Below are 21,544 nucleotides of genomic sequence, written 5' to 3'. Positions count from 1 at the left end.
GCCTACCTCGGCCTCCCAAAGTGCTAGGATTACAGGCGTGAGCCACCACGCACAGCCAGAATAATTTTCTTTTCTCCCTCATAATTTAATCTGTACATTATTTAATCAAATTACATAATTACAGTACTAGTTTACTGGCATAAAGAGATCTGGAAACATCACAACTGACCTTTGGTAAGCAAAATGACTCAAGTGTAAGTGAGCAATGGATGAGCGAACAGCTGCCCGTGTTAGTCCTGCTAGTCAGTTCAGACCTTGTCCACTGAATATGAAGTTGACCATGAAAGATGGCTAACATCTCTCTGATTGGAGACAGACGGGACTTGAGAAAGTTGGAGGCTGCCAAGCATGGGTGTGGGAGCAAGCAGTCAAGAATCAATACTGACCTCATGTACCTAAAGAACTGGAGATACAGTCAGGGCACAAAGAAGGGTTCTGTTAAACAACAGAAGTTGGCTGATGGGCTGACCTTGAGGACGCCTGCAGAAATCTAGGTAAATACCTGAGAGAACACTGACAGATAAAGTCACAAACCAACACAGGGAGGCTGGTAGGGAAAGAAAATCTGAGACGTGAGTCATGTAAATGGCATTCGAAACCACAGGAACAGAAAGAAAGAGGCTAAGTCTTCGAGAGGCCTAAACCCAGCTTCACACAGTGTGCACTGAACAAATATGAATTATCAAGTAATAATAATTCAACTTTCTACTCAGCAAGCATAGGAAATAATGACACTAGCAAAATTCATTTAGAAGTGTTTATTAACAGAGTTTAAACAAAAGTGCCACTGATTTTTCAGTACTTGGCAAATCCAATGGTAATTTAACCTAAAAATAATTACAACCAGGATGAGTTTCATCTGACATAAAGATTAGGATAACCCCAATAAACCAACAGGATATCTTGATATAAGGGGAAGGCAATAGAGAAAATGCTTCAGGTGATAAATCTGAAATCTTAAAAGGTAAAATGAGACATAGATACTGATGTTTTCCAAGATCAAGATACATAAATTTATGACCACATTTTAGTGAGTGAAAGTCGGTGTTTTTAGCTCTGTCCTATTTAAATTTTTCTCTTGGAACCCCTGAAAATAGTCAAGAGTAGGAATGAGTACTGTAGTCAAAATGTCAATTCCTCTAAAGACAATTTAACCTGTTATCGAGTCTCTCCACTCTCCCCCAACACCTCTGGACATCTGTGTCTCTTTATTTTTTTTTTTCTTGAGACATGGTCTCACTCTGTTGCCCAGGATGGAATACAGTGGCACAATCTCAGCTCATTGCAACCTCCACCTCCCAGATTCAAGCGATCCTACAGCCTCAACCTCCCCAGTAGCTGGGACTACAGGCCACATGACACCACACCTGGCTAATTTTTTTTTCTTTTTTTTTTTTTTGAGACGGAGTCTCGCTCTGTGGCCCAGGCTGGAGTGCAGTGGTGCGATCTCGGCTCACTGCAACATCCGCCTCCTGGGTTCAAGCGATTCTCCTGCCTCAGCCTCCCGAGTAGCTGGGACTACAGGCGCGTGCCACCACACCCCGCTAATTTTTTGTATTTTTAGTAGAGACAGGGTTTCACCGTGTTAGCCAGGATGGTCTTGATCTCCTGACCTCGTGATCCGCCCGCCTCAGCCTCCCAAAGCGCTGGGATTACAGGTGTGAGCAACCGCGCCCGGCACACCTGGCTAATTTTTGTATTTTTTAGTAGAAATGGGGTTTCACCATGTTGGCCAGGCTGGTCTCAAACTCCTGACCTCAGGTGATCCGCCCACCTCAGCCTCCCAAAGTGCTGGGATGAGTGAGCCACCTCGCCTGGCCTCATTTTTTCTTTTCTAGGATGCTATCACTTCATCCTCCATCCCTTGAAGGTACTTGCTTCTATAACTGGACCTACCTACTGTCTGCAACACAAAGTTAACCTCTGCAGACAAAAGTAGATTAAGACCAGGCAAAGCAGCTCATGCCTGTAATCCCAGCATTTTGGGAGGCCTAGGAGGGAGCATTGCTTGAGCCCAGGAGTTCAAGACCTGGGCAACATAGTGAGACCTCTGTCTCTCTAAAAAAAAAAACGTTTAAAAACTAGCTGGGCATAGTGGCACAAGCCTGTAGTTCCAGCTACTCGGTAGGCTAAGGTAAGAGCATCACTTGAGCCTGGAAGTCAAGACCGCAGTGATTGCACCATTGCACTCCAGCCTGGGAGACAGGGCGAAACCCTGTTACAAAAAAAAAAAAAAGTAGATTAAAATGATTCTGCTAGTTTCATATCAGAATTGAATCTAAGAAGAAAAATAAAAGTGTTTCTTCAAGGATACAGATGTGCCTCAGGAACCTAGCTCTAGAACTACTAGGGGTGGGGACAAGTCAGTTGGAACAACCCTCTGGAAGTACAGAGGATTCCATGCTCTTCAAGGGTTCCATCCCTGGTTGTTTCTCACTGAAATCAAAGAAAGTTCTGAATCTAATCCCATGTCAACAGAGATCACTTAAAAACAGACTGATATGGTACCTGAAGATAATAAACAAGAAGGCATAAGCAAGGTATTTAAATTACCTTTTACTCTAGTAAAAACACAGTCTCCAAACCTTAAATTGGTCATGTTCCAAAAGTTTAAGTATTTAAATTTACAATGCATTTTTCTATAAAGGTAATAAGTAAGATTTTCAAGGCTAGCAGCTCATGAAAGCAGACTTAAATCCATAAAGCTACCCAAAATGTGGTACCAGAGAGCACCCCTGCTGCTACACTTAATATGAAAAATACTGTTTCTATAATAAAATGCAGCTCTGTATTGGGATGGCAGGATCCCATCTAACAGAAAATTTCACAGGCAGAGAGGATAAGTAAAATCTTTTGAGACACTAGCAGCACATTAATGCACGCCATATCCCAAGCTTAATCGAATCCATAGAAACCTCTAATCTAGATCAATCCCTCTCCAGGTCCCTTGCATTGGAGGGCAAATGCCTGTTGTGCCACAAAAGACAGAGGCTCACACTCCCACTGTGGAGTCTTTCTCAAAATAACTGTGTTATACACAGAAGACAAAAACACTAATCAAATATAAAAGAGCATGGTCACAGTGCTTGTATTAAAACATGAGGATGCCAATACTCCAACACTCAAGTTTTGAAAAAGCATTGTTAATCACTGACAAGACATCTAGTCTACTATATAAAAAGCTGAGTGCTGATAGCTTTTTCTTTTTTTTTTGATACGGAGTCTCGCTCTGTCGCCCAGGCTGGAGTGCAGTGGCGTGATCTTGACTCACTGCAGGCTCTGCCTCCCGGGTTCATGCCATTCTCCTGCCTCAGCCTCCGGAGTAGCTGGGACTACAGGTGCCCACCACCACACCTGGCTAATTTTTTGTATTTTTTAGTAGAGACGGGATTTCACCGTGTTAGCCAGGATGGTCTCGATCTCCTGACCTCGTGATCCGCCTGCCTTGGCCTCCCAGGCTGATAGCTTTTTCTACTCCTTCATGGCACAGCTGGTTTCATTAATTCCTAGGAAAGGGCTTCAGAAAATAAGTAGGGAAGAGATTGTTGAGAGATGGGAAATGCAACATTTTCTTGTCTATACTTGAGGGCATGGTGGCTATTAATGAGCCAAAGGGTAACGACGCTCTGAGGTGACTCAGCACTGATGGGAACAGAAAATCATCTGAGAGTCATCTTGGCCCAGAGTCAGACTCTAGTTCCCATATTATACATTTTAGAAAGAAATGAAAAGAAGAAGAAATCTTTATGAGTAGTATTGAGGGCCTGGTACATATGCCTTTTTCTCTCTTACTCGTACTTTCATTCTAAAGTCCAATGTTTTATCGGTGTTTTAAGACAAGCAAAGGACTGACTATCCTCATTCCCTTACATCTCTTTTACCTAAAAATGAACATATGGTAATTAGACTCAATGACCGTTGGCTGGATGTCTATGTAGGTGTAACTACAGTGAACAACATGGAGCACATTAACAAGTACCAGGCATACTTGACTTCACTGAAAAGTTGACTTCTAGCTAGGGAGACAAAACGATATGCATGAAAGAGTCAGACATTAAATCACCATCAAATCATTTTAACAGAAACCTTCAAAAGTGTATTACACACTCCCATGACATCTAAAAAAGAATATTCTAAATGTAATTGGGCTTTTTTGGGGGGGGAGTGCTTTTTTTGCAGCTCATTGTTAACATCTAAGTAATGAATTGTATTTTTTTTTCTTTAGACGGAGTCTCACTTTGTCGCTCAGGCTGGAGTGCAGTGGCACGATCTCGGCTTACTGCAACCTCTGCCTCCCAGGTTCAAGCGATTCTCTTGCCTCAGATTCCTGGGTAGCTGGAACTACAAGCGCCTGCTACCACGCTCGGCTAATTTTTTGTATTTTTAGTGGAGACGGGGGTTTCACTGTGTTAGCCAGGATGGTCTCGATCTCCTGACCTAGTGATCTGCCCCCCTTGGCCTCCCAAAGTGCTGGGATTACAGGCATGAGCCGCTGCGCCCAGCCTATGAATTGTACTTTTTAAAAAAAATTATTATACTTTTAAGTTCTGGGGTAGATGTGCAGAACATGCAGGTTTTTACATAGCTATACATGTGCCATGGTGGTTTGTTGCACCCATCAACTGGTCATCTACATTAGGTATTTCTCCTAATGCTACCTTTCTCCTAGCCACCTATCCCCCGACAGGTGCTGGTGTATAATGGTCCCCCTCCCTGTGCCCATGTGTTCTCATTGTTCAACTGCCATTTATGAGTGAAAATATGTCGTGTTTGGTTTTCTGTTCTTGTGTTAGTTTGCTGAAAATGGTGGTTTCCAGCTTCATCCATGTCCCTGCAAAGGACATGAACTCATCCTTTTTTATGGCTGCATAGTATTTCACGGTAAATTGTATTTTAATGCTAAGATTCCTTCAGGAACTCTCAGGCACATAGAGCTGTCTGGTCCTAAGCAGCTCTGAAGAAAGCAAGCTAAGAAAGCAACTTTGCTTTGTAAAGTTCTGTTTTTCCCTTTCACCTGCTCTTAGTGTCTTCTGAATCACTTTTATGAACTGTCTGATCTTCAGATTGGACATTTCCATAGTTTTCTCTAGATGTCTTCTTGTCATAAAATTCTACAAGACATTCAATCCCTAGCCATTGATTTCTTTCTCTCTTTCACTCACATGATCATACATTGTTTCAATGGGCAATGAATGAATCCAGTGGAGCCTTGTCTTACACATCAGATGAAGTGGCTGGCTGGTTTAGGGGCCACAGAGATTGAAAATTTATTTTAAGCATTAGAATCACTCTAAGCACTCTAAGATACATGAGCACAGGCACATGAGAGCAGAGGCAAAGAAGAGCAGATTCAAAGCTTCCATGTCACACTCATTCCAGACATATACTAATTAAGTAGAATTGAGGGCAGATTCGTCCTGTATTTAGAATTTTTCGTTTCCTTTTTGTTTTTGGACAAATGGATAGAGTTGAACAAGTTAAATGTTTCAGTGAGCCCACTGTACCTACCACATAAAAGGCAGTGTGTTAGGTTCAAGGCATTCACTGATTTTTCTTTTCTTTTTTTTGAGACAGGTTCTTGCTCTGTCACTATCACTCAAGCTGCAGAGCAGAGGCGTGATCATGGCTCACTGCAGCCATGGCCTCCCAGGCTCAAGTGATCCCACCTCAGCCTCCAGAGTAGCTGGGACCACAGACCTGCATCACCATGCCCAGCTAATTTTTGTATTTTTTGTAGAGACAAGGTTTCACCATGTTGCCCAGGCTGATCTCAAACTCCTGGGCTCAAGCAGTTCTTCTGCTTCAACCTCCCAGAGTGCTGGGATTACAGCACCTGGCTGATTTTTCACTAAAAGAACATAATCTCTAACAATGTCTATTTTCAAATATGCTTAACATCACAGAATGTTAAGAGCTGGAAGAAGGAAATGAAGATAAGATGTGGACCCTGTCCTTAAAGAGTTTAGCATCAAGTAAGAAAGATTAAACATGTACAGAATTAACTATAATAAAAGGAAGTCTGTGATAAATACCATGACCCAAGTACAAAGTGCTATGTTATTTCAGAGAAGGGTGGCCTTAAAACTAACTGGCAATTGGAGGAAAAGGCATCCAGGCAGAGGGAATGGCAAATTACCTAGCAACTCATTCATTATTCTTCATGCTCTACTAATTAATCTTCTTTTTTTTTTTTTTTTTTTGAGACAGAGTCTCGCTCTGTTGCCCAGGCTGGAGTGCAGTGGTACGATCTCAGCTCACTGCAACCTCCGCCTCCTGGGTTCAAGCAATTCTCCTGCCTCAGCCTCCTGAGTAACTAGGATTACAGGCATGTGCCACCACGCCTGGCTAATTTCTCTATTTTTAGTAGAGATGGCGTTTCACTATGTTGGCCAGGCTGATCTTGAACTCCTGACCTTGTGATCTGCCCAACTCGGCCTCCCAAAGTGCTGGGATTACAGGAATGAGCCACCGCGCCCAACTCATCTTCTTTTTTAATTAATAAAAGGATCACTCACTCACTGGCTTCATGTTTTATGCTCTTTGAATATATATAGTTGACTGCAGTAAAGTGTACTCACTATATATTATTACTTCCTTTTTAAAAAAACCAATTCCTATTTGAGTCAGGGTTCTCTGTGAAATCATTTTTTTTTTTTAATGTTCTAGCAGGACTTTTTCTTTCTAACCCAGTGTTTCATCCTCCTTTGGCTACTACCTGTTTGCACTGCTCATCCCAAATGCCAAGCACAGTGCTAAGTACAGAAAAAGATCCAGACCTTGTCCTTTTGAATTTCATCCTTCCTTGGTTGCTTATCTGCTAACAAAACATGACACAAACACATTTCCCCACATTTAGGATGTCAAAGCAGGTGGGAATACTACAGGCAGCATTGCAGAGTGTAGAGGGAGCGGGTCCACAATCAGAGTCCAGGATCTGAATCTGGCTCTATCACTTACCAGCTGTGTGACCTTAGAGAAACTGAGGCTTCCTACCAATAAACCTCATTTTCTTCATCTGTAAAATGGGGAGAACCAGTTCTTAGCTGCCAGGCTTATTCTAAAGATTAAAAAAGATGATGTAGGAAATAAATGAGACACTGTATATAAAGCACTTAGCTATCTATTATGTGCCTGGTTCTTAGTAAGTACTCGGATGTTGGTTAATTTGGTAGTTAGAATCAAAGTCATCTTGACCAACCTCTTTCCCAGTGCAGGATTCTGTTCTTTGGCTCCTGCAACAGTATAGATCCTTCACTCTGGTGACAGATCCTTCGCCTCCATGAAGAGAACTCACTACTGTTTCCAAGCTGCTCAGTGGGCTGTTGAGCAGCAACAACTGTCAGAGAGGGTTTAACTGTACTGAGCTACAACAAGCATCAAATAATTTCCACCCCCGATCCTACCTGTGTCCTCTGGAGCAACAGAGAATAAGTCCCTGCCCTCTACCCTGGGATTCTATCACTCTGCCTAAGGCAACCACATAGGCAGGCAGATAAGTGAAGCACAATTTGGCCGTAAAACAAAAAAAGAAAAAAAGTCCAAATGCCATGCCTAGATCCCATAAAACTGTTTCTAAGGAGACCATCTCCATCCCCACAGTTCCCTCTCCTTCTAAATCACTGCCCATGGAACAGCCCTGCACCCCACACCACCTGCTCACCCTTTACATGCTGGATCAAAGACTTCCAAAGCTGTAACATCCCTAAACACAAGTTACAAAAATAGTTCGGTATCACTGGAGCGTAAAGTTCAAAGCAAGAGGTGAGGCTAGAGAGGCAGGCTGGGCATGCTCATGGAGGTCTTTGTACATAAGAAGGGGCTGCAGCTTCACCCTTTTGGCAGTGGTCCCCAACTTTAAAACAAAATTCATGAAAATTCACTTAAATAACACACTTCCCTCAATCACTCAGTGTCACTGAACTATCATAAGGTTTTGAGGAAGGTGGTGGAGGGGAGTGAGGCATGTCCCTCTCCTCCTTAAGAATCACTACAGCTGGGGGTATACATCAGCAAGGGAGTTAGTAAAAAATACATTTTTAAATATATCATTAGGAAGGTGTGTAAAGGATAGTCTTAAAGCACAATATAGGAGGCAGAGAGACTAGTAGGAAAAAAGTAAAAATAAAGACAAATTCACCATTTATTGAACTAAGCAATTATTCACTAATTCCAATCCTCAAATAATTGAATGGTGGATATTACTGTATTATATCAAATCTAAGACTTCACTGATTGTAAAACATACTATTTTATGTGTTACTAAAAAAGAAAAATGACATACCATTGATTATAAGAAAAATCTTGATTTGAGATGTTAAAATTATAAATGGTACCTAAAAAGTGAGTCTAAGAATCAGTGAAATGTGATATCATCCCTGTTTTACAACTGAAGAAAATTGAGGCACAAAGAGGTCTTTAAGAGGGTTGCATAAATTACACAGTTAGAATCTGGTAGAGTCAGAAGCCCACAAAGGCACTTCATGCAGAATCCTACTCGAGGAACACAGGGTTCCTAGTTCCTCCTGAGTGCACCCAGAGGTTATCTCCCAAGGGAGCAAAGGCAAAGTGAAAAGTGAGCCCACCCTGAAACTAGTCAGTATGCACGTCATAACCTTCAAAGGCAAGGTCTAATTAGAATCTGGTTTTAAAAAATGGGCCTTGGCTGGGTGCAGTGGCTCACGCCTGTAATCCTAGCACTTCGGGAGGCCGAGGCGGGTGGATCACTAGAGGTCAGGAATTCGAGACCAGGTTGGCCAACATGGCGAAACCCTGTCTCTACTAAAAAATACAAAAATTAGGGCCAGGCGCAGTGGCTCACGCCTGTAATCCCAGCACTTTGGGAGGCCAAAGTGGGCAGATCATGAGGTCAGGAGTTCAAGACCAGCCTGGCCAAGACGGTGCAAACCCATCTCTACTAAAAAAATACAAAAAATTAGCTGGGCATGGTGGTGTGCACCTGTAATCCCAGCTACTCGGAAGGCTGAGGCAGGAGAATTGCTTGAACCCAGGAGGCCGAGGTTGCAGTGAGCCGAGATCGCGCCACCGCACTCCAGCCTGGATGACAGAGTGAGACTCCATCTCAAAAAAAAAAAAAATTAGCCGGGCATGGTGGTGCGCGCCTGTAGTCCCAGCTACTCAGGAGGCTGAGGCATGAGAATTGCTTAAATCTGGGAGGCAGAGGTTACAGTGAGCCAAGATTGAGCCACTGCACTCCAGCCTGGGCAACGGAGGAAGACTTCTGTCTCAAAATTAAAAAAAAAAAAAAAAAAAAAAAAAAAAAAGGACCTCTAGCTGTGCTAATTAGATAATATACCTGAAAAGTATGCCTTGAAAATAAAAAAAAAACAGGCTGGGTAAAATGGCTCATGCCTGTAATTCCAACACTTTGGGAAGCTGAGATGGGCGGATCACTTGAGCCCAGGAGTCCAAGACCAGCCTGGGCAACATGGAGAAACCTCATTTCTACAAAAAATAAAAAAATTACCCAGGCATGGTGGTGCATGCCTGTAGTCCCAGCTATTTGGAAGGCTGAAGTGGAAGTGGCTCTGAGAAGTAGAGGTTGCATTGAGCTGAGATCGTGCCATTGCACTATATGCTGGGCAACAGACCAAGACCCTGTCTCAAAAAAAAGAAAAGAAGGCCAGGCATGGTGGCTCATGTCTGTAATCCTTGCACTTTGGGAGGCCGAGGCGGGTGATCACTTGAGGTCAGGAGTTTGATACCAGCCTGGACAACATGGTAAAACCCTGTCTGTACTAAAAATACAAAAATTAGCTGGAAATCACTTGAACCAGGAGGTGGAGGTTGCAGTGAGCCAAGATCATGCCACTGCACTCCAGCCTGGGCAACAGAGTGAGACTCCGTCCAAAAAAAAAAAAAGAAAAGAAAAAGAAACCCACAAAATTGGGACACATCTTTATTTCACATCAACTAATCACCTCTGACTGTCCTGTATTGTTTGGATAACCAACAAAGTATTACATACTGACACTATTCCAAAGGCGTTTACAATCTACTAGAAACAATTAGAATTAAAAACATGAGAGCATGAGCAAGAAGACAAACAGTTTGGAGAACTACAATACCGAAGTTCAGAGAAAGCTTCATCAAAGGTAAAAACTGGGCTGGGGCTGGGCACGGTGGAATAGAAACGGGGTTTCACCATGTTGGTCAGGCTGGTCTTGAACTCCTGACCTCAAGTGATCCATCCACCTCGGCCTCTCAAAGTGCTGAGATTACACGTGAGAGCCACCACGCCTAGCTTATGAGCTTCTTACAGGTAGAAAATCTGACTTTTATATCTTTGTATCTCTATACAATTATTTATTTAGCACAGTGTCTTTTTCCTAGTGAATGCTTAATAAATGGTTGTTTGGTAATCAGAGAAAAGACAAAAACACTCTCAACAGACATCAGTACTTCATCAAGGTCAGAGAGCCAAGGTGAAGACAAATGATTTGCAGAAAGCCTCTGAGGCGGGAAGTACTTGCCTCCCACATATAAAAACTATTTATTCTGTTAAGAAATTTTATTTTAAGTCATCTTAAATTCATTTGGGAAGTAAAGAAGATATAAATACCAAATAATCAGAGAAACTGAAAAGCTGCTATGTGGGATACCTTTCCTAAGATTCAACCATGTTTCCTTCTTATCAGAGCACTCCTCTATTTTTCTGTTACTAAAATTTCTAGCTTCCCTTCTACAAAGTGATAATAAATCAAATGTCAGCTTTTCCTCTAAGAAAATACATGAAAAAACCACGGTCGTCATTGGTAATATTCAACTAGTTCAGGTTCTCCTCCCTCTTGGGCACATAATAGGATCATTTCCCCATCCCTTGGGTGGGAGCATGTGACTTATTTTGATTGCTGAAATGTGAGTGTACGTGGATGTGTCACTTCAAGAGCTGGCACACACACATGCCCAGGTAGAAGCATATGTTGAGGAGATTTCCATCAGCCTGGACCTCAGAGGAACTACAGTGAGCAAAGACACCACAATAGCCACATAGCACGAGTGAAAAATAAACCTTGTTGTCGTAAGCCATTGGGATTTTGGAGTAATGCATTACCTAGCCTACCTTGATTGTTACAAAAACCAAGCCTGGAAAAGGGTTCTTAGGAATCAAGAAATTCTGCTTTGCCGGTTGTGGTGGCTCACACCTGTAATCCCAGCACTTTGGGAGGCTGAGGCAGGCGGATCACCTGAGGTTGGGAGTTTGAGACCAGCCTGACCAACACAGAGAAACTCCATCTCTACTAAAAAAAAAAAATACAAAACTAGCTGGGTGTGGTGGCGCATGCCTATAATCCCAGCTACGCAGGAGGATGAGGCAGGAGAATTGCTTGAAACCAGGAGGTGGAGGTTGCAGTGAGCTGAGATCGCGTCATTGCACTCCAACCTGGGCAACAAGAGTGAAACTCCGTCTCAAAAAAAGAAAAAAAAAAAAAGAAAGAAAGAAAGAAAGAAACTCTGCTTCTTATCTTAGAGTAGGCCAATCCTCTTCTGCAATATAAGAAATAATAGCAAGAACAGTAAAAGTGAATCTCAATTCCAGCCTTTCAGGGTGCCTATAAATCAGCAACCAAAGCAAAATACAATTTGTTTTATCTGCAACATATCCAAGTAATACCATGGGTAATAAGCTTTGCTTACTGACTACAACCTTGACAAACACTAGGTTTTACTGAAAAAGGCTGGATATCAAATGAATATCTCTAAAGGTCAAATTGTGCTGTTTTGTGTACACTGTTATTCTACTAACCAGTAATAAGGAATGACTAACACACCAAACTTGAAGCAGCAGGTAATCAATGAGATTGTGCACTGAGGCAGTCCAAAGTTCAAGTAAGGAAAGTGAGTGTATATATGGCAGCAGATATTAAGTACAGTCTGGAACAATCTTTGCTTTTGTTTTTCTTTTCTTTTTCTTTTTTACTTAAAGAGATGGGGTCTCACTTATTGCTCAGGCTGTTCTCAAACTCCTGGGCTCAAGCAATCCTCTCGCCTCAGCTGCCCAAAGTGCTGGGGATTACAGTCGTGAGCCTCCACAACCAGCCCAGTGTTCTTTCTTTTCTCTTTTCTTTTCTTTCTTTCTTTTCTCTTTCTTTCTTAACTTCTTTCCTTCCTTCTTTCCCTCCTTCCTTCCTTTTCTCTTTTCTTTTTTTCTCTTTCTTTCTTTCCTTTCCTTTTTCTTTCTCTTTCTTTCTTTCCTTTCTTCCTTTCTTTCCTTCCTTCCTTTCCTTCCTTCTTTCCTTTCGTTCCTTCCTTCCTTTCCTTTCTTTCTTTTTTTTTTTTTTGAGATGGAGTCCTGCTCTGTCACCCAGGCTGGTGTGCAGTGGCACGAACTCGGCTCACTGCAACCTCCACTTCCCAGGTTCAAGCCATTCTCCTGCCTCACGAGTAGCTGGGATTAAAGGTGCACGCCGCCACATCTGGGTAATTTTTGTATTTTTAGTAGAGATGGAGTTTCACCATGTTGGCCAGGCTGGTCTCGAACTCCTGACCTCAGGTGATCTTGACCTCCCAAAGTGCTAGGATTACAGGCGTGAGTCACCACGCCCAGCCCTTCTTTCTTTTTTTTCTAAACAAATTACAGGGATTTTAGAAATTTAAGAAATCACTATTGCTGATTTCTTTTTTTTTTTTTTTTTTTGAGATGGAGTCTCGCTCTGTCACTCAGGCTGGAGTGCAGTGGTGCGATCTCGGCTCACTGCAAGCTCCGCCTCCCGGGTTCATGCCATTCTTCTGCCTCAGCCTCCAGAATAGCTGGGACTACAAGCACCTGCCACCACGCCCAGCTAATTTTTTGTATTTTTTAGTAGAGACGGGGTTTCCCCATGTTAGCCAGGTTGGTCTCGATCTCCTGACCTCGTGATCTGTCCGCCTTGGCCTCCCAAAGTGCTGGGATGACAGGCATGAGCCATCATGACCAGCCGATCTCTGTCTTTATGTTACCCTGAGGCAATAAGATTTTGGCCTCTGAAAAAAATATTCTACAGCCAACACTAAGAATTGAAGATAACATATGGAAAGCACAGTAGTCCCCCCTTACCTGCCTAGGATATGTCCTAAGACCCCCAGTGGATGCGATATTTTTTCCTATACACACATACCTAAGATAAAGTCTAATTTGTAAATTAGGCACAGTAAGAGATTAACAACGATAATAATAAAAACAATTATGACAATATGCCAGCATCATTACTCTTGCACTTTGGGCCCATTATGAAGTAAAATGAAGGTTACCTGAACACAAGCACCGTGACACCGTGACAGTCAAGATGGCTACTAAGTAAGCAATGGGCAGCTAGTGTACATAGCATGGATACAATGGATGAGGGGATGATTCCCATCCTGGAGCAGGACAGAGCAACATTTCATCATGCTGCTCAGAATGGCATGCAATTTAAAACGTATTATTTCTAGAATTTTCCATTTAATATTTTTGGACCATGGTTGACTGTGCATAACTGGAACTACAGAAAGTGAAACTGCACATAAAACTGTCTGTCTTAACCACGCTTTAACTCTGCCCTACAACTGGCCTTTCTGCATGTAAGATAATAAATTTCCTTATTACTTAAGCCAAAAAAAAAAAATTCTGCCACAAAATTCTTACCTATCAAGCATCAGTAAAGAAGGGCTTTATAGATGCAATGGAACACAAGGCTGGTCTCAGCTCTCTTCTTCTCTCTTAGGCACATCCAGATAGAGAAATAGAGGCAGCCAGGGATAGTCAGGTATGTTAACTCATACCTTTTACAAGAACTAAAACTCAAACAGAATATCTTATTCTTCTAGACCAAATAGCTCCTCTTTCATCATCAAAAACACGAACTGTATGTCCCTCACTTGTCCCTCTATTTCTGGAGACCTGCAGTCAGGACACCTGCTTCAACGTCATAGGGTGTGGCAGGTATTCATGAGCTTTGTTATCACAAGCTCTGTTCACAGAAGGGACATCTGGCAAACAAAACCCAATATTACTGTTTATCATCCTTTCATCTTAGTGCTCACGAGTTAATTTTGAACCCTCAGCATTTTTCCATTTCAGCAGCCTATGCTTAGCAGAGATTTAAAATTCCATACTATGAGGTTTTCTTGGGTTCAGCACCATTCAGAAGCATATGTTTCAATTCTCTTGAGAGGGTCCACTGCAAATTGAAATCTATTTAAAAAAAAAAATAAAGCGCTGGATAAATTCCCTTGACATAGCCATTGAATTGTGACTCTGATGACCAAATCTTGAAAGCCCAATTGAATTCTAAATCCAGCTTTGCTATTAGATACTGGTAGATCAGAATGTTAGGTCACCCACACAGTTTTCTTTGAACAAAATTCAATTTACCATAATTAACACCAACACCCAGCTCAGTCATGATGTTGAGCTATGTTTAGGAATTTCTGAAAGCAAAAGGGAACCAAGTGCCCTAGGCTCTAAATGGCACAGCCAGGAGAGCTGATGGCTACCACAGAGACTATGAAATCAGACCCTACTCCAGCCTCCAACAGTTTAAATCATGAGCAACCTTATGAGACTAGAGTCCTGGGAATTCTTTAGTGACACTCACCTGAAGACTACCCCAGTCAGTAAAAGGTACCACACTAGATTCAGTGAGGAATACAAAGATAAGGCAGTCTAATCAAGCAGGGAAAACATAGGAAGGTATATAAATTAAGGTCACAGAAGGATAAAAATAATACTATACCTGGTTCAAAGAGATCACAATAGGCTAAACCATGAGGGCAAGCTTTAGGGTGGTAGGATTTGAGCTGCACTTGAATGACAGGCAGTATTTAGTACAAGAAAAGACAATTCAGGCAGGGAGTTGAGGCAGGAATTACAAAATAAGTAAGAGTGGTCTACTGTGGCTGGAGCAGAAAGTGTCTGGCAAGTAGTTATGGAAGTAAAGCCAAGATAGGATGGGGACAAATTGTGGAGAGCCTTGAATGTGTCTGCCCAAGGAGTCAAGGCTAGTCTAAGAAGTACATTAGAAAAACTAATTTCAGTATGTGGGGTCAACAAGAAGGAAGAGAGAATAAGGTTAGAAAACCTGCCAGAAACAATCAAGAGACATGATAACTAAAGACAATGTTTGACTCATAACTGAAACTGGGGTTTAAAAAAAGATCTAAAGGACATTTCTGGGACAATTGGGAAACTTAAATATGAACTATATATTGGAAAACAATATTTATTAATGTTAAATTTCCCAACTATGTTAATTGTGTTGTGCATCATTAGAGAATTACATACAATGTATTATGTAAGAATAGCCTTGTTCTTAGGAGATATTTATTGACATATTTAGGGATGAAAAGTTATGATGTCTGCAACTAATTCTCAAAATCGTTCAGGAAAAAAAGCATATACGTATATAGAGATAAAAGCAAGTAGGCCAAATGTTAATAGTTGGTGAATCTAAGAACAAGATATAAAGACGGACATTACAGAAAAAAGCCACAGGTTTAGTGATTGACTGGATCTTGGGAGCGAGGAAGAGGGAGAAAAGGTTTTGAATGTAGATGACAGAGGATGGTAGTAACACTCCTGGAAAAGGGAAGCTGCAGGGAGAAATGGTTTTCAGAAGACATATGCTGAAGCTGGCTCTGGATAAGTGGCAAGAAGAAATTTAGATGTGAGAATGACATTAAGGAGAAATGCCTTCAGGCTGTTGGAAATACAGGAATAGGACTCAAGCCATACATCAAGACTAGAATTACCAATTTGGGAATTACCTACATAGATAATAGTTTGAGCATGAAAAATGTTTTTTTTAATACCCAAGTTTTGCTTCAAGACCTAGAACATGAAAAATGGATGAGATTTATGCTAGAAATATGAGAGGAAGAAGAGAGAGGTGAGAGATGACTGACAACATAACTTCTTGATAGAGTGGGAAAAGAATAGGAAAAAAATCAGGAGGGTTCTATATGACAGAAAGAAAGGTGGAAAAAGATTAAGAGAGTGCTCCACTGAAGGGTTAACAGTATCAGATACCTCAGAAACAATAAAGAAGGTGATGACTAGGAAACGGCCACAGGATTTGAAAATTGGGAAATCATCAGTGAATTTTGGGTAGGAGTGCAAACCAGGCTACGGGACTCTAGAAAGAGAACAGAGAAAGTAGAATTAAAGACTGGGCGTAAATCACCCACTAATTCAAGTTCACCTTGCATGAGAACAATGGAAATGGAACTACAGTTAGGGAGGCAGTAGAGCCATGGGAAGGGCTGTATTCGCTCCGAGACCAGGGCATTCTGTGTAGACACAGAAGAACAAACACTAAGGACACCTTAGAGACCAGTGCAAGAAGTGACATTATGGTGTGTGTCGGGGAGAGACAGAAAGAGAACTTGGCTCTAGAAATGGAATGAAATGAACCCTCCTTTAACACAGGAAGAAAAGGAGAGAGAGGAGGTGAAAAAGAGAGAAGCAGCGATAAAAAGAGTATACAAAAACAACTTAGGAGGTTAAACAAGAAATCACAAGATTAGGAATAAACAACTTGTCAGAGCCGAGGAATTCAGTCGTATCTGGTCTTTACACAAGCCTACTACTCCGGCCGCATCTGCTTAAGGTGATGGGGCATCTATCCATGACTATCTAATGAAGATCTTAAAGACCTAGGAACTGATGAGAGTTTCTGACCTCAAGGTGAAGAGATTCTTTAGTTAAAAAGAACAGAGTTCAAGGTGATGTTCCTATTGTCTTAGGACAAGGCTTTTGCCGATCTTAGTAAAAAGATCACTTTTTATTATCAACAGAAGAAGCTATACTTGAATTAGCACTGCTCTCTATGAGGGCAAAGATAAGCTTGAAATCCTATGAAAAGGAAGCCACCTATTGGAAGCCTCAGGCATTCTAAAGCTGAATAGGGTAGGATTCTGATTCCTTGCATCACTCGTTTTCAAAAATCTCAGGAGACATGAACAGTTATTTCCTAATACCGCATGAACAACAAAAATACACAGTTTCATAAACTGTAAAAGAAATTTGCAGTGGCAGCAAAATACTTTATGGAACTTATCTGAAGATAAGACATATGAGGAAGAACATTTTTATGGCCTTTTATTTCCTTCTAAAAGCCACGTCCAATAAAACGGCTGGAACTGGAATTACTTTACTGCTTTAGCAGGCATCCTTACAGATGTTTACAAAGCAGTATTAGAATGATGATGCAAAAAAATCATGATTACCTCAGGAACTGGAAAAAAAGCTTTTGATAAATTTTAACATCCTTTTATGATTAAAAATCCTTAGTAGGAAGAGAAAGGAAGAAACATCCTTAACCTGATAATCTTTACCAAAAAAACCTATAGCAAATACTCTACTTCATGATGACAGGATGAAAGCTTCCCTTTGAAACCAGGAATCAGAGCAGATGCCCACTGTCACTACTTCTATTCAATACTACTTCTACCAACACATTCTTTTTTTTTTTTTTGAGACGGAGTCTCGCTCTGTCACCCAGGTTGGAGTGCAGTGGTGTGATCTCAGCTGCCGGGTTCAAGTGATTCTCCTGCCTCAGCCTCTCAAGTAGCTGGGACTACAGGCACACCACCACGCCCAGCTAATTTTTGTATTTTTAGTAGAGACAAGGTTTCAGCATGTTGTCCAGGCTGTTCTCAAACTCCTGACCTAAGTTGATCCGCTCGCCTCGGCCTCCCAAAGTGCTGGGATTATAGGCATTAGCCACTGTGCCCGGCCCTTACAAATACATTTTTAAAACACAGGCAGACAACCTCACAGAAGAAAGAACACCCTGAATAAACATTTCACTAGAGAGGACCTCCTAATAGCCAATAAACAAGAAAAGATGCTCATCTTCATGAGAAATGCAATTAGAATGACAATGAAATGCCAGTACATACCTACTAGCTCGATAAAAATTAAGTTCTATATCCGTCAGTCAGGACAGGCTTGGTTAAGCCACAGTAACAATTTTAACATTTCATGGCTTAAAGTAACGAGTTTATTTCTCTCATACTATGCACACATCCACTGTGGGTCCACTTGGCGGCACTGCTCTACCTCAACCTCAGTTAGGAACCCAGGCCCTGGGAGGCTGTGTGTCCATGCTTCCACAAATAGAATATATATATATATATTCCACTATTATATATATTAGCACTGGCGCCTAAGTTTTGCCTAGAAGTGACACATGGCACTTCCACTCACACTTCGTTGGCTAAAGCAAGTCACGTGGCTACACCTAACTTCAGGAGGGCATATTAGTATAATTTTACCATGTGTCCTGAAGGGGAAAGAACTGTAAATATTTAGTTAACAGTTCTAATGATTACCACACTGAGAATATAAACCTTTGGTGAGCATACAGAGCACGGGGAACACTCACCCCCCACTGGTAGAAGTATAAATGGATACAATCACTCTGGAAAGTTTGGCATTATCTAACAAAGTGGCAGACACTATGGCCTACAGTGCAGAGGCCTTGAGCCTCAGACTTCTTTTGCCAGTGCTGCAGGCCTGCTGGTGCTTTTGTGCTTCCCCTGTTTCTTCCTTCTAGAGGCCTCACCTATGACCCAGGAATTGCACTGTTAAGAGAAATAGATGTTTCAAGAAAATGTGCAAAAATGTACAATAGCATCCATTTTCAAGAATATTCATGACAACATATTTCATAAAAGCTCCAAACTCAAAACAATCTAATTCCATCAGTCATAGAATGGATAAATTCATATAATGAAATCCTATGCAGCAATGAAATTAAACTACCTAAGGCTACATGTAACAAAATGGGTGATTCTTACAAATAACACAGAGCAAAGAAGGTAAAACACAAAACAACAAATGTTGACTTACAAAGTTACCTTGGAGGCTGGGCGCGGTGGCTCACTCATGCCTGTAATTCTAGCACTTTGGGAGACTAAGGTGGGTGGATCACCTGAGGTCAGGAGTTGGAGACCACCCTGACAGATATGGTGAAACCCTGTCTCTACTAAAAATACAAAAATTAGCCGGGCATGGTGGCAGGCACCTGTAGTCCCGGCTACTCAGGAGGCTGAGACAGGAAAATCACTTGAACACGGGAGGCAGAGGGTGCAGTGAGCCGAGATCACACAACTGCACTCCAGCCTGGGCAACACAGTGAGACTCCGTCTCAAAAAAAAAAAAAGTCACCATGGAGGTATACTCCAGGTTGCCTAGACAATGAACTAGCGTAGACTAGGGGGTTGGGAGGCTATCCCTTTTCCCAGTGAGAGGGGCTGCACCCAAGCACAACTTCCCACAGGACCTGCAGCTGTCTTCTCCAGGTGTGTATTATCCCACAGGTCCCTAAGTTTCCAGGTGTTGGGCAGCTGGCATTCCCAGACAACTTCCTTTTTTTTTTTTGAGATGGAGTTTTGCTCTTGTTGCCCAGGCTGAAGTGCAATGGCATGATCTCGGCTCCCTGCAACCTCTGCCTCCTGGGTTCAAGTGATTCTCCTGTCTCAGCCTCCTGAGTAGCTGGAATTATAGGCATGCGCCACCACGCCCGGCTAATTTTGCATTTTTAGTAGAGATGGGGTTTCTCCATGTTGGTCAGGCTGGTCTCGAACTCCCGACCTCAGGCCTCCCAAAGTGCTGCGATTACAGGCGTCAGCCACCGCGCCCGGCCCCCAGACAACACCTATAAGCAGCTGGCACACAAATACAGATTTCGTGGTGTCTAAGCATTCTGCCTATCTCTCCACTAGCAAAGCTACTCTCATAGGTGCCTGATAAAAAAGACAGCATTGGAGGAGGGGGGTGATGGGAGTCATTCCAGCAGAGACACCTCAATACACCTCTCCACGGGCTCTTCTCTTGCTTTGAAAACTCCCCCTTTCCTAGTAAAATCTATCCCTGAATCTACACCTGAGATGTTAAGAAATTCATCTGCAGCCTGGTGAGCAACAGGTGGCATCTTCAAAGAACCCACTTTGCACACCAAGTGGTAACTTTGAAAGTAACACCTTGTATTTAACAATTTGGTTTTTTTTTTTTTTTTTTTTTTTTTGAGACACAGTCTTGCTCAGTCGCCCAGGCTGGAGTGCAGTGGCGCGACCTCAGCTCACTGCAACCTCCGCTTCCCGGGTTCAAGCGATTCTCCTGAATAGCTGGGATTACAGGCGTGCACCATCATGCCTGGCTAATTTTTGTACTTTTAGTAGAGACAAGGTTTTGCCATATTTTTGTACTTTTAGTAGAGACAAGGTTTTGCCATGTTGGCCAGGCTGGTCTTAAATTCCTGACCTGAAGTGATCTGCCCGCCTCAGCCTCCCAAAGTGCTGGGATTACAGGTGTGAGCCACGATGCCCGGCCTGTATTTAACAATATTATTTTAAAATCATAACAGTAAGGCCTATAGAAGGCACCTCTCCATTCCCCCTATATTTTCAAGTCTCTTTAATACTTGAAAGGGACTCTAGTCCCTCTAGTACAAACGGGAACTAGATTTGAGCTATGGCTCTCCTTGACAGAAGTTGCAAAATAGCAGATCTTTAACATATGAAAACTACAAAACAACTCTAAGTGCTTGCAAAGAAAGGGTGCTAAGAGATCACTGAGGTTTCCAAAAAGTATACAACCCTTTCATATGAAAGGGAGGGTGACTCAAAAGCATCAGTAAATACTGGAAGCCCCGTGAGGTTGTCAGGGAGTCCAAAGTTAAGTATCTAAAGAAGGAAAAGGGTTCCATGATGTTCCTGCACTAGGATGCTGATGAGAGTCACAGAGCCATGTCAGATGGTGACAGACAAAACTTTACTCCATTCTAATGTCATCTAAACTCAAGAATGCATTCACTACATTAGCCTGTAAAGTGGGGATCTGCTAACCTCAACAGAGTCAACTAAGACTGAAGACCCTACTGAAAAACAAAAAGAAGTCCTTTAGACAGCAATGCTAGCAATAATGGATCTAAAAACTCTTACTTCATCATGATGAAAAGGTTAATAAAGGATCATGGCTTAGCAATGAGCAGCAGTCTCCTAAAAAATCATCTCTCTCCAAGGGCCAGGGATCATAATGACAACAATCAGTTGAAGAAAAACCAGGACCAAGCAAACCAAAGACGCACCAGTAAACTGCACAGGGGTCAGCATGTGATAAGTTGAATAAAATAAACTTGGCAATTCCTATCCCCTTGCCGGCTATCGCCCAAGTTTAATTTGGCATATGAGGACATAGGCCATGTCACAGTTATGCTAGCAAAACAAATCTGAGAACACCTACCAGGGGCCATTTTAATTCTGCCTCTGATAGTCTGCCTTCCTACAGAATATCACCTGACCTTGAATTACATTACAGATCTCTTAGTCACTATATTACTCTTTAGGAAAGATATAAATTTTATTATCTAAGTCAAAGCCCCTGCGTCATGACTATTCCAAAGTTTCATTGTCACTGGCCTATGACTAGGAAACTAATTTTATAATCAACATAAAACAATTTATCTCACCTTTTGGCCAAGTAGCCAGTGACATCATTCTCCTATATCAAGAAGTCAGTCTGTGAACAGATGAACCATGATATAGGCCTAGTAATAATCTTATG

The 21,544-nt window shown here is 42.0% G+C and overlaps 1 protein-coding gene and 1 long non-coding RNA gene across 6 annotated transcripts in view; both read right to left on the bottom strand.

Annotated features, from left to right (window-relative positions):
- AP3S2 (adaptor related protein complex 3 subunit sigma 2) overlaps positions 1–21,544 on the bottom strand; it is a 44,006-nt gene that overhangs the window by 11,409 nt on the left and 11,053 nt on the right. The gene's annotated exons all lie outside the window — the stretch shown is intronic.
- Positions 744–21,436, bottom strand: LOC134736577 (uncharacterized). The gene is made up of 2 exons (XR_010120650.1): positions 7,199–21,436; positions 744–3,517 (listed from the first exon to the last, which is right to left on the bottom strand). It is a non-coding gene; the product is annotated as an uncharacterized lncRNA (long non-coding RNA).

Source organism: Symphalangus syndactylus, chromosome 5 (assembly GCF_028878055.3).
Source record: "Symphalangus syndactylus isolate Jambi chromosome 5, NHGRI_mSymSyn1-v2.1_pri, whole genome shotgun sequence".
Taxonomy (NCBI): domain Eukaryota; kingdom Metazoa; phylum Chordata; class Mammalia; order Primates; family Hylobatidae; genus Symphalangus; species Symphalangus syndactylus.
This window is presented reverse-complemented; position numbering and strand designations above follow the sequence as displayed.